This window comes from Phasianus colchicus, chromosome 10 (genome assembly GCF_987193195.1).
Source record: "Phasianus colchicus chromosome 10, bPhaCol1.hap1.1, whole genome shotgun sequence".
Taxonomy (NCBI): Eukaryota; Metazoa; Chordata; class Aves; order Galliformes; family Phasianidae; genus Phasianus; species Phasianus colchicus.
Window position 1 is genome coordinate 7,496,129 of NC_143445.1, and position 14,487 is coordinate 7,510,615.

The 14,487-nt window shown below is 39.0% G+C and overlaps 1 long non-coding RNA gene across 1 annotated transcript in view; it reads right to left on the bottom strand.

Annotated features, from left to right (window-relative positions):
* The window catches only part of LOC149916585 (uncharacterized), a 31,306-nt gene extending 18,324 nt beyond the window's left edge, over nt 1-12,982 (bottom strand). The window contains exon 1 of the long non-coding RNA XR_016469435.1: nt 12,937-12,982. This is a non-coding gene — a long non-coding RNA (uncharacterized LOC149916585). The remainder of the gene's footprint in view (nt 1-12,936) is intronic.
* Nucleotides 12,983-14,487: the final 1,505 nt, after the last annotated feature.

Sequence of the window (14,487 nt, forward strand, 5' to 3'; positions counted from 1 at the left end):
TAGCAATACTTAAAGTTATCCAGTTATCTTAGTAAGATTTACTCTAATAACATTGACAATAAATGTGGTTACATAATTGAAGTACTGCGAAATTAAGCTCCTTTGAAGAAAGTCAGATAAGTAAAAACTCTTGTTTTATAAGATTGGTTTTCCTGCTCTAAAGCAAATTCCTTGTAGACACAGCTATATCTGGACATCAAAGAAACATACTTATTCATCTAGTCCCAGTGCTGTTATTCATGAAGGAAAAGCATTTAAGACATTAGCTGTTATCATTATTAAACTTAAAAGTGTTATATTACAAACACCTGAATCAAGGCAGAGAAGAAAAGCACAACTATATACATATGCATGAGATAATTTTTTTTTCCTATTAAAGCATTTCTTCAGCTGCCTGGCTTCTCAAATGCTCACTCCTTCAATACTGGCACGATTTTGGTGGGCTTGATCAAATCACTGAATGTCAAGATCACAAGATAACAGCCCTGGTCTTGAATGGTAACTACTGTCAGCAAATTATGCTTGGTATGGGGAACAGAAGAATGAATTATCAGATAATGCAGAGTATAAAGATTTTATTGGAAACCAGCAAATCAGAGTCTTTTGCCCACCCTTAGAATACTGCGAGCATATCATGTCTTTAAGACTTCTGTTTTTAAAGAAATTAAGGTATGGACAAAGCAGTGATTCATTCCATCTCCTATTTCTGTTGTAAGCTACCGAGATCTTAGGTGTCCTTTAAAATGAATGCATATGGCCATGAAGACAACCACTAAGGCAACTGTGATTTTCAGAGGGTTTTCTATAAATATTATTTCCTTTTTTTTTTTTCTTGATCAGCATCAATGTATTTGTATTATTGCGATCTTCTTAATCAGAAAACACAATACTTAACCCAGTCAGTATTCAGAATTCTCTCCTAGAAGCTTTTCAATGTTCAAGTATTTTGATACTTATAACTTACTGTCCAACTGACTGCAATTAATTAAGTCTTGATGTAATAAAACCATGTGTATGTTACTATTCAAAGCATTCTAGCAGTAAGTTTATACTTAGCCAAGGAATAAAAATTCACTTAGAAATCTCTACAGACCCCACTTATTCAGTTTTAAAATGCCATACAAGCTGCAAATTTACATTGGTACAGACAATGAATTTTCTTGCACAGAAGCCACCACCAGATCATGCTATTGTGACTATTGAGTTGCAGAAGTAACAATGACATTCAAATTCATACTTTCTGTTTAGAAAACACGTTCACATAGATTCCCAAGTGTTAAAAATGTTAGAAACAAAGGCATTAGGCTTATGAATAAGAATAAACTCAACAGGGTGTTAGTTTATCACCCCACATCTTTACAGTTTCACACAGTTCTCTTGTTAGCCCAAACAGCTGCAACCTTCCCTTAGCCAAAAGGTAGGGATATTGACTTGAATTACAGTAAGTGGTTAGGAGAGCACATCTGCTAACCAGAATGAACCATATTCACATCTTCAGCTTAAAATACAGACACGCACTTTCATTCTAACTTGAAGCTGCTGACTAACACAACTGAACATCAATTAGAAACCAGAGATGCATCTAGAGCAAGCAAGAACAACAAAATGCTGAACCAGCTTCTGAAATCCTCGCTCTCCACAGCCCAGAAAAACTTATTATATTATAATTTAGGGACAATACTTAGTTACAAATAGCAGTGACTCAAATTTCTTAAAAATAATTTTCTAAACTGACCGAGACCAGGTTTGTCCAAGAATTGTTTTGCCAGTAGGAGGACAGCTTTTTTGTTTAATTCTGCCAAAGAAATGTTTTGTGTTAGCAACACCATTACCAGAGGAGTGCATACAGTACCCCTCTCTGACAATATAAGCTGTACTGGCAAAAGGCAGAGTTAGGCTACAGTAATTACCATTATAATCAATGCTTCTGCATGTGCAGTCAGGATAGTCAGGGTTGAAAACTCTCCCTCCTTCTCCTTTCTTTTTCTTACTAGCAACTTGTTTTGCCTGCAAAGGTGATAGATACTGGTCTATTTTGTTTAATTTTTACAACTAACTTGGGTATGGTGGAGGGAAATGAACTAAGGATTTCTAGCCCCCACAGGTAACATTTTCATGTTTTATATGTTTTGTGAGACTTTGTTATCCTATTTCCATATTCTAACCCCTGCATGGCTCGACACTGGTGCATAGTTACTTTCAATTTAATGTCTCTTGTAAGTTTTACAAGCATGCTGTTTTCTCCTTCCAGGTAAGTCACAAGACAGTTTATAAATGCAGACCTAACAAAGATTCCCAAGGTACCATTCTTGCCTCTCCACAGTTCAATATTTTTTGTTATCATTACACTTTTTTTCTAATCAAACTACTGGTACAGTCAATCAGTAGCAACACATCCACATTACCCCGAAGGGCATTTTCAAATGGTTCTTAGGGGAAAGCAGACCTCCAAAAAGAGTAATATTGAAAGTCTCAAAGCATTTCTTCTGTCATTGTAGCCCTGATGTTTCACTTTCCTAGCCCAGTTCTGATCTTAGTTTTACATTCACTTCAGAGTAAAACAGGGTAAAGAAATGATGAATTAAGCTCTTGATGAAGTAAGCAGAAAGGAATATGAATACAACAACGAGGCATTTTCACTAGGATGTATTCCACTCATCAGCCTCTGTGGTCAGTTGGGATGTTCCAGTTATGCCAAACACACTCATACAACTCCAAAAATGCTAGTGCAAAGGTTAAGAAGCAGTGCTTATTCTTTGCTGGAAGTATAAGCACAAGCATCATATGCTCCCTAAAAGAGAGGAAGTCTGATTTTAAGGTGACACTGCACACATCTAGAAGGTTAAAAAAAAAAAAGAAAATAAAAAGGTAATTAAATTTTTGGCCATTCGCTCAGATAGCATTTACTCCAGGGAAAAGGAAATTACACCTGGCTACAAAAGCAAAAACATCTGCTGCACTCATAAACTATTGGATTAGTTCTGCCCCATGAAGCCAACCTGGTGTACATACCCTTTACAGACAAGTTTAACTGTGCATTGTAAAATGCAGAAAAGAGAAGTTGTGCTGAATTAGCTCCCCGTTAGAAAGAAGGAGGTGAAAAGGGAAGCATGCTTAAATGCCAAGTGCAGGCTTCTTCCACAAACTACTGCATAGTTTGTATTAGAGACTACACTTGAACTGTAAGCCTAGCTTGCAGATACAGTTCAAGAGTATAGGGAACTCTTCCACTCCATTCCAAAGACAGCTAAGAATTATGTTCTCTCTATTTAGTATCCTTAAGCTATTAAACAGTTTCACAGGACCTTCTTATCTCTCAGGTGAGTCTCTGTTCCCAAAGTAGAGGGAGAAAACTGTGAGTACAGTAAAAACATTTCAGATAGGGAACTCCAAGTCAGTATTTTGTCATGTCATGTAGATAAAATTGACAGAGTATTTTCATTTGAAATACTGCTTCTTTATCAGGTCTAATTCTTCATTAGATCCAAAGATTTCACACACTGCATTTGCTCAGCCTGTACCAAACTAGGAAAAATCATTTCATGTAGCAAACTCAGTTAACTTCCTTGACAGAGCAAGAATTGGATGCTGTCAGCCTTTTCAATCCATCAGGGTTGTTCTGGTTTCCTTCTTTTGTATGTAAGATAGGGAAGAACCCATCTTTAATTTGTTTCGCATATTAATAACATTTAAACACACTGGGGTTTCTACCTAGTTTACTTTGAGGAATGACATTTCCAGACAAAACGTACTAAAAAAAAATTCTACATTCATCAGTAATTACTGAAACTGAAGCTAGGTAAAATTTTAATTGATCTTTTGAAAGCTGAGACAGGAGAAGTCACAGACCAAGCATTCCATACGTATTAACTTCACCACCACCACGTTCCAGGTGAAAGCCGCATTATGTCATAATATAAACAAGCATTGGACTAATTCCAAGATTGGGTTTTTCACAGCTGTGAACAGGCAACACAAAAATGCTCAAAAAGTCCAAAGCAAAGCAGAATTTGAGATTCATCAGCAAAGGCATAAATGGACTGTTACTTGAGGCCAGCCAGTAATAATTACAAAGGAGCTGAAACACACAGAGTGAGATGAATTGTTCCAGCTAGATGCTCATGAACATTGTGTATTTGCAGATAAATCTTCAGAAAGCCAAAACACTGACAAAGTTATCTGTCCTCTACACAGGAAAGTATTGTTACTTTTCTTACACAGTTGGAAATAATGCAGATAAGCAACAGTACAAAGAAATCTTCAGATGTTTATCCTTTCAAAGTATTTTAACTTCCTTCCCCTAATACAGAATGATTTTTTTTTTTTTAATGCACCATTCATAGCCCATCTTAGAGGATTGAAATTTCACTATGAATTCCTCCCTAAGTATAAATGCTATAAAGTAGGATGTAGTACACTAAAAAGGATCACTAAAAAGGATCAGTGTTCAAAAAGAATAGAACACAAGAGATTTGACAGAAAATACTACAAAACTGAACACTCACTTCTATAATGTTTCTTTTAATAAATAACTTGGGCCACTGGGTAAGTGGTCTTTCCACACTAAACCACATACAGAGCATCACATCCTCTCCCAGTTGCCTGAGATAACTCCCAGTTGAATTTTTTACTCAAACTCCCAGTAAAATTTTTAAAATTGACAAAAAATCCCCAGAAGAAAGAAACAAGCCGGACCCCAAAGGAGTTACCAAACATGTCGTAGGAAAGGGAAAGATCATAATCAGCAGCTACTTTTAGATTCTCTGAGTAGGGTCTCCTCAGATGCTATTCTTCAAATTCAACAGACAATAGATTACCAAGAATGATATAACAACAAAGAAGCAGGAGCATACAGAACAGTTTTGGGAAAGCGTGGTTCTTTCTCATGTGTGCTCCAGTTTTGCCCACTGTCCCTTGTCCTGTTGCTGGGCACCACCAAAAAGAGCCCCAACCACTTACCTCCTGCCCTTGATATATTTAAAAGCACTGATAGGATCCCCCCCTTAGTCTTCTCTTCTCCAGATTGAACAGGCTGAATAAAGCAACTTACAAAAAAAGTCACAGGCTGGTAGCCATAACACAACACACTTTGCCAGCACATTCATTTTCTGCCCTAAGACACACATGAAACACCACAATTATTACCGCCTTACTATCACCACATTCACAGCAAAACATTAATAGCACATTTCATTAAAAATAAATTATCAAATACAGAGATTATAAAACTTCATAGTTCTGTGAAAATAGCTGTTATTTTTAATACACACCTTGAGGTAACAGGAAGTCACCATATGCACTGCCTTTCCTTTCTACATGGAACATAAATAGTTACTAAAAGCTTGCTAGATTAACAGCCTTAAACAGAGTTAGTTTTAATTTCAGTGACAGACTGATCTCCAATAAATACACTTCGGTTTTCCTAACGGCATTGTTTTTTTCTGATAAAACAGTACAAGTCTGATACTTATTTTAAAATGAGTAAGTTTTTCAATGCTGAGCCACAGACAGTTCAGAATTATCATGTATTTAATTCCCTTACTTCTACTGAATGAACGTAACTGAACTGCATGAATTTAGCACACTTTTATGCAGCAGCCAGCAGACAGATTATCTTTTGCAGATTAAGAGGAACGAGGATCACCAGCAACCAGAGGAATGCCAAACATATGAGGTTCTGCCAGTTCATTAGGAACGTTCACTTCAAGATATTAATCAGAAAACAAAGATAAGGAAACTTACTAAGGAACAAGAGAACAAGACCAAAAAAGGGCAAAAGCCCAAACCAAAGAAAAATTCCACCCAGACTTCTTTCCTTCTGCTGCAAAAACCTCAGAGGCCACAGAACACCGATAACTTTGAAGGCATCCACAATCCAACCCTACACAGCTCTGAAACAAGAAACACATAAAGATTACAGAAATTACATTGTTCATTTTATACGTTTTTCTAGGAATACACAAATGAATTTAGAGACCACAGTGGGTGAAATTAATTCTGGTGTTACATCTCCATAACAAAGCCCTTGAGGCATCCAGTAGCCTGCATTCCAGTCCCAGGATCTGAAGTTTCCAGAGGTAACCTTGGTACTTTATCTCCCAAATCTCTTTGATTTTCAGAAGCCTTTTAGGGCATTTCTGGAAGCATTTAAAGTGAATCATAAATAATCACTGTTGCAATTACTGCCTCTTCACTTTTGCTTCTTGTTCAGAAGGATACATTGAATTCAGGACTCAGCCCTTAGACTGGCCTGCAAGATCAGTACTGCAAGATGTGAACATATGAATTTGAATGTACATTCATTTACAAATAAGCTGTACTGTAGTTTTGGAGGAGTAAGTGTGTTCTTAGAATATCTGTTGCCATTCTAAATAGTGCGAGAGGAAAAAAAAGATCACTAAACAAACATGCAGGCACATGAAACTGTGGCTGAGCATCTTACCATGCCTGAAGTGACAAAAGACTCTAATGAACACTGAGCTGAATTAATTTTAAAGGAATGGTGATATCTTTGATGTAGATCAACCTCTTTTCTAAAACCAAAAGGTACTGTACAGTAGAGGTCAGAAACTCTGCTGCAGGCAGGTGCTAAGTTAGCTCTGTTCTGCTCCACTGACAAGGGCATATTTCTGGCTCTGACAAGCTGTTACCAAGCTGACAAACAAAGAAAAGAATTCAAGTAAGACTAAGGCCTCTACTTACTAGCACTCTGAAGTAGAACTTGCGTCTGAAATGGGCACTTTTTACAAGCAAAATTAAGACAACTGCATATTCTTAAACATTAAAATTAATCTTATTAGAAATTATTTTAATGGATGGTGGTAACAAGAAAAGTCGAAGTCAGAGTGGGATACTGAAGATATTTGGAATATTTAGACTAGCAACAGTTTTGCATGATGAAAATATCAGTAAATTAAGTGAAACAGAAGTGTACTTTTCTGACTCACCCCAGCAGAAACCCCACAGGATGCCTGTAGGACACCTTCTCACCTTTATGAAGGGATCTTTCCAGTCAAAGCCATTTATACCTGCTATCCCAATGCAATTATCATGTGATTATGTAAAATAATTACCGTCTAATGCTAATCAGCAGACATCAAACTTCAAGAGCTGAAACAAATTTCTTTATTCCACCTCACAAACTATATCCTATCTTTAGAACTATGAATATTTCATGAGCTATGGTTTTCAGAAGTGAATGTTTTACTTTCATTAATTTTTCCTATATTCTGCTTTCCAAAGGTCTTTTTAATCTGAACTCTGAAATATTTTTGGAATAAATAAATACACTATAATTGTCTAAATGTTCCATGAGGTCATTTGTTTGAAATTCAAAAGTTTCACATACTTTGTAAATATTAATTCATAATTCATACATCCCTGGCACTCGATAGACAAGATTTTAGTAGCTTTGCTCACAAATAGTAATAACTTGGGGCAAAAATATCATATTTTGCAGGTAGTTCCCCTGACATAAATAGATGCATGATATTGCCGTTGTCTTAATTACTGCATAATTTATACTTGCTTAATTCCACACCTGTACACTCTTACAACCACTTGTAGATAAAGACACCAGAGCCCCAAGGCCATCCCACCAGCGACAACAGCAAACATAGACTTTCTGAAGAATCTACTTATAAAATAAGGGTACCAGAAGGGTTCAAAAAGTGGCACTTTCACAAAAGCACAGGACTTGCGGATGCATCTTGGAAAAACATACAAGAAATTCTGCTTTGTGGCTGTACACACAAAGACACACTAGTGTCTAAACACAGGAAACATAACTGGATATACTGGTGTTTAAATGTCCATTCAAGGAATACTTTAGTAACATTAGTATAGCATAGTGTAGCATTAAAAAAATAAATTGCAAATTCAAAGTTGCACATACAGCCCACTGACAGCACAAGCAGTTTGCTCCAGGTGAAATTTTCACTTGTTCACATAGTCATAAGTAGCCAGCAGTATATGGAAGGAAAGCACCTGAAACCAGCAAATCCCAGGCAGTTTGTTTCTTCCAGGTATTGTACACACATCTAAACAGAGATACTTAAACCAAGGAATGAATGTTAACCCAACCATTAAGTCAAAGCTGAAATACTCATATCTGGTTTTAAATTCTTATTATCTGGTTTTAACTTATTAAAAGCCACCACCAACAGAACAAAAACAACTTCTGTGCATAAAATGAGTGTGCATAGTGTGCATCACTTCTGCTTTCAGCAGAACTGGATATCAAACCAGCCTCAGCTGCCCACATGAGTTACGCATAAGGAACAGGAAATGATAAAATTATCCATGAAAAGTCAATGGCATATTATTTGAATTTACAGGCAGAAGGAAACATCACTCAAGCTGTAATTGAATCAAAGCAGCATACTGGTGAAACACAATTTGCATAGGATTTGCCGTTGCAAGATCCTCTCTCCCCAGCATTAAAGCCAGTCTACCTTGGCTGTATTTCTGAGCTGCTGGTCAGACTCTGCCAGAACAGACAAGCTAATTCCTTATCTCCTGTCACCCACGTTTTCCGGGAGCAAGTGTACATATACCAAAACATGAAGTTATAACAGAGCTTAAGGGAAGGACAGACATAGGTGTGCTATGCAGAAGCAATTAGCACCGACTAAACTAGCTCAATTAAGAAGCAGATAGACCTGTTAATAGGACTGACTTAAGAGAGTCTGAATAATAAAGTAACAGTAGAAATGGCCAGTGGGATCAGGAGCAATAGGACTGCTGAGTACATAAATACATAAAATGCAAAGTAAGTGGAAGAATATACCTAAAAATCAGAACTACTTGATACCTGTAGCATCTAATTTCTGGCACTAGTAATTACTTATATAAAAACATGATTATGTAGAAAGGACTGCCTTCTTCTTGAAGCTCATTTGTGCACTTAGTGCCCTATGACAGACCTGAGAGACAGTTCTCATAAAGGCATGCTCATGGTTTCTTCCCATCCACCTGAGCTGATGCATCAACCTCTAACGGCCTCTGGTGTATGACCAGGCAATACATTGGCTTGTCCTTCCCAGGACTCCTCAGAATTAAGCTCACTATTAAAATGCAGCTCTGTGAGAGCAGGGCTATCAGAAGTACTGACACGGCTTTTATCTTTTAACAATCTTTTAAGTCCCACCATGTTTGCAACCCAGAGCTAACAAACACTGAATGGTAAAGACATCACAGTAAGTAGCTAATATAAAGAATTCATACCAGTTTCATCTTAGTTTTGTTTTTTAAACAACGAGTTAAGCAGAATTTATACAGAACTTAGATAATCTTTGTTTTGGTGAGGATTAGAGAAATATCTGTGGTAATCTTTTCCTATATTTCATTCTTCCAAGAACAGCAATTACAAATAAGGAAACAACCCATGCCCAATTAACCACTTCTTAAAAATACACTTCCACTTGTCAGGGGGTATTCAACTATTTCTGAAGTGGATATCTGTCTCTTTAAAAAAAAAAAAAAATAAGAAAAGATGAAAAATGAAGAGTATGAGTTGAGCACAACTGTACCTCACCCTGTAACTGGTGGTGTTCCTCAGGAGTTGGAGCTGGGTCCGATCTTGTTCAACATCTTCATCAGTGATCTTGATGAGGGGATAGTGGCCATCCTCAGCAAGTTTGTTGATGATATGAAGTTGGGAGGATTGGCTGACACACCTGAAGGCTGTGCTGCCATTCAGTGAGACCTGGACAGGCTGGAGAGCTGGGCAGTAAGAAACCAGATGAGGTTTAACAAAAGCAAGTGTAGAGTCTTGCATCTGGGGAAGAATAATTGCATGCACCGGTACAGGTTGGGGGATGACCTGCTGGAGTGGAGCTCTGCAGAGAGGGACCTGGGTGTCCTGGTGGACAACACGTTGGCCATGAGCCAGCACTGTGCCCTTGTAGCCAAAAGCACCAATGGCATTCTGGGGTGCATTAAGAAGAGTGTGGCCAGCAGGTCGAGGGAGGTGAGCCTCCCCCTCTACTCTGCCCTGGTAAGGCCTCATCTGGCATACTGTCCAGTTCTGGGCTCCCCAGTACAAAAAAAAAAGACAGGGATCTCTTGGAAAGAGTCCAGTGGAGGGCCAGAAAGATGGTGAAGGGCTTGGAGCATCTCCCCTATGAAGAAAGGCTGAGTGAACTGGGTCTGTTTAGCCTTGAGAAAAGAAGACTGAGAGGAGACAAGACCCAGGTTTATAAATATAGGTGTGGGAGGCAGAGTGGCGAGGCCAGACTGTTTTCAGTGGTGTGTGGACACAGGACAAGGGGAAACGGCCAGAAACTGCAGCATAGGAAGTTCCGCACAAATGTGTGCAAGAACTTCTTCATGGTAAGGGTGATGAAGTACCAGAACAGGCTGCCCAGGGAGGTTGTGGAGTCTCCTCTGGAGAAATTCAAGACCCGCCTGGATACCTACTTGTGTGACCTGGTGTAGGGAACCTGCTTTGACAGGGGAGTTGGACTCGATCTCCGGAGGTCCCTTCCAACCCCTACAATTTTGTGATTCAGATTGCAGGCTATTGTCTTTTCCTTGATCCCTGAGAATGCCTCATAGCTTCTTGATTCCCCAGAGATTACCATTTTAACATCTAATTACCACTGTGAGCAATCATAGCAAACTTCAACAGAGCTTCCAAAAAGCAATATGCAACAGAGGACAATCTGTTTATATTAAGGTTAACTGGTCTTTCAGGAACTAATAATATTTGCTAAAATAGAAGATAACTGTAGTCCAATAAAAATGATTTTCATTCTTTGTCACCAAGCTGGAAGACTAAAAAGATAGTTTCCTTCAAGGGTAAGGCGGCATTATCTAGGACATATTTGTCCCTAACTGATAAGTTCCATACTTCTTTTGTCCAACAGATGTTTAAGATGCATTTGCAGTCTATAAAGTAGATTATTCAATGGTACCCTCTGACTAGACCATTACTCAGCAGTTTTAAAGAACAGTTTTATAAACAAACAATAGAAGACTCATAAAAAAAAAAATCCACATTGGGGTGTAAGAGGTATATAAGAGAGTGTGCTAAAAAAGTTGAATGATACAACTAAGGACACTGTTACTGGAATGTCCCAGAATTTGTATCAGGAATGACATGGGAAGAGTTTGTTATCTTTGTTTTGTGCTGTAGTTTAATGCAGTTGTCACAATAAGCCTTGAAATAGAAAGGTCAAAGAATAAAACAAAGACTTACAAACTTGTCAGTTTTTATGCTGTTTGAGAAGTGCTTAAAATGGAATAGGCCTAACTTTTCCTATCAGCCAACATAACAGAAGTGTCCGTTCACATGCACTGCTACAGTGGCTCTAAGCTCATCTCTGTCCTCCACAGCACCAATGAGCATAGCGAGTCCAAAATGAACATCGTTCCTCTTCACACTGCTGGATATTATTCCAGCTGTAGCACAGGCTCAGTATACCCAAATAACGTTTAGGAAGAAGAGAATGGATATATTTACTATCATTTTATCAGTGAGATCCTGTATCAGAAGGTGTAACCATGACAGTATCAAAGAAAAAAAATCCAACCACCAAGCAAAGAAAGTCAACTCACCTCCTTTCCAAAGGAAAAGCATAACAGGACTCAGATGCAGGCATTAATAGGTATCACACAGTTATATCTGTGTACATTTCGACAGAGTCTGTCTCACTGAAAAGGGACATTTGATGGAAATACACTCAAGAATTCACTTAAGAGAAGTTCAAAAGTAATTTCGCTGGAGCATGCAATTCATATGATGATTATAAGACAAATATAAAAAAAATAAGAACCATGCTGAAAAACCATGGAACCATTGAAAAATATCCATTGTGTGTGCGTGTGTCCTGGAATGGTTGCACTGAGAACTGAATTATGTCATCTCCATTCCACATAAAATCAACTGTTCTTTATACATAACATTGCTATGTAATTCTGTGTTACAGCTGTTTAACACATGGCCAATGAGCAGGCTTTAAGATGGAAATCCTGAGGAAGATTCCAAAAGCTTTATCATCAGCTTTAACAGGCACCAGGCTTTTCTCCATCAGAATATAAAATATATCTAGGTAGACAAATCTACAATATTTCTGATTAGGTAAATATAATTAATGGTGAGCTTATAAAACGCCTATGTGGTTATTCTCAATTTGAATTAAAGCTGTTTTAAAATTAATACAAATCAGAAGGACCCACTTTCATTTAGACTTATTAACAGTTAATTTGAAGTGATTCAATCAACTCCCTGAACTGACATGTCTCCTTTGGAATTGATCCTGCAGTCCTTCCTAGAGACATTTCTGGAGCAAGAGATGCTTGCTAAAACACAAACGTTTCACTTCTATTGCCACAGAAGAGTAAGTTACAGGTTTTAGTATATTCCTGTTGAAAACAACACTGGAATCCCTTCACAGCGAATGCATACCTGACTCACCTGCTGTCACCACTACCGCGCACACAACAGGCTGCTACCACAGCAATGCAGAAAGGCCAAAACTGAAAGGATTTCTTTCTTTGCAGCCCTGAACCCTTCACCATGAGGAGAGGCACGGTGGTCCTGCAGCCGTGGGGACCCGAGGGCAGCCAGCAGAGGCTGGGAGCTGCACACAGTGGGCTCTGCTTCTGCCAGACCCCTGAGGCCTCACAGGTGTCGCATTTGTGATAAAAGGGAAATGAAAACCAGAGGTATTCATTGGGATGCATCTGCAGCACAGTGTGTTTTCTTTAAAGTCCTTCAGATCCTGCATCTTGAAAGAAAATCCACGATAGTACATCTGAGGTATTTCAGTTTCCTTGTTGAGCACTCAGAGAAACAAGCAAACAAAAAGCCCCAAACACCACAGTTCTAAACCAAATTATGCTTTTCTTGAGTGCACCAAGAAGCACCAGAGCTACGCCTATGACAACGAGCATAAGTACGTGAAAAACGGGTGGCAAAAAGCACCATTTTACCTCAAGGTGTTTCGCTTTTTTTTTTTTTTTTTTTTTTTTTAAACACGACCCCCGAGAGAAGCTGTCGCTGACGCTCACATGAGCAGCCTCGCGCCACCGCCGCTCCGTCGCGCCGAGCACAGCGCGCAGGGACGAGCACGGCGCCTTCCCGCCTTTTTCCGCGGCGCCATTGTCCGCCGCCTGGAGTTAGCCCTGAGGGACTGTGGGTTCCGCTCCCCATCGGCGAGCAGCGCTGCCGGGCCCTCACTCGTCCGCTTCCCGCCGCCTGCAGGCAGGAGGGGTTTCCCTTCCACCGGGATGCGCTGCTTCGGCAGTCGCCGCGGTGAACCTCGAGGCAGGCTCCGTTTCTTCCCAAGCAAACGTCTTCCTCCGTGATCATGCACAGTCTTCCCCGCTTTTCTGTTTCTCCCCTAGCTAAAGTTCCCCTTATACATTAAAAAAAGAAAAAAAAGTTGTTTACAAACCAAAGAGAACTAGAACATTACAGAACAATTTCTTGTGGATGAACACAGGGGCATTCCTGTCACACACAGGAGAACACAGGCGGTGGGATAGGTATGGTTAGCAGGACGGAATGGACCAGAAGCTCGTGGGAATTTTACTCTGTACATCTCAGCATGTGAACATCTGCCCCCTGTTCCTTCAGGTGTGAAAATAATAAAAAAACAGCATCACTGTAAAATGCAAACGGAGCTGAGAGATACAAACCACCACTGAGGAATTGCCATGCACACAATTACTGAAGTGGATGCAGGTTATATACTTACTACGTGCACTATTGTTCATTGGTGTAAATTTTTCCTAATTTTCAGCAGAAAGAAACCCCATGCAAACATGCCCAAAGACACCTGCAAAGAGCAGTGTGCTGTTCAGCAGGATGAGCACAAAGCAAGGAGGCATGCTGTCCCCCACCACCCTGCTGAGGCTGGCAGAAGGCCCTGCAGAGTCGTTCGTGTGGTGTGTCTGCTGCAATAAACCCAGGTCAGTTCGCTGGTACAAATCTTAACATTGCTGTACTGCCAAGTAGAAAAAAGATTTTATTCTAATGATAGCCCCAAATAACTTTTATACGTACAAATATTATGCTTTTAGCTTTGATAATCCTATGATGCTTCACACAAGGACAGTGAGGTAGGGGGAATAGGATTCAATGTTTGAAAAGTGTGACTATATAAACTTTTCAAATGGTGATAAATGATCCTGATTCTGATGAATCATGACATGCCAGAACCTCAGAATTTCACTGATCAAAGGCTGAATATTCCTAACTTGAACCATTCCCATTTGAATAGGAAGCTGCATATTTGGAGTAAAGAAAACAAATCTCATTTTTATTAACATGCAACAGAGGCTTGAAACTTTTCATTAGTTTGGAATGCTAATGATACTGTACTAGAAATGCAAACTGCATTTGGTCCCTTATTAACCTAAGCTTAACAGAAGACAAAACATATTTGTGAGTGGGAAAGAAGAATAACAAAATTTTGCAAAACAAATTTGTTGTACTGAAAATGAATAGAAATAATAGCCCTGAAATAACAGTAACAGTTT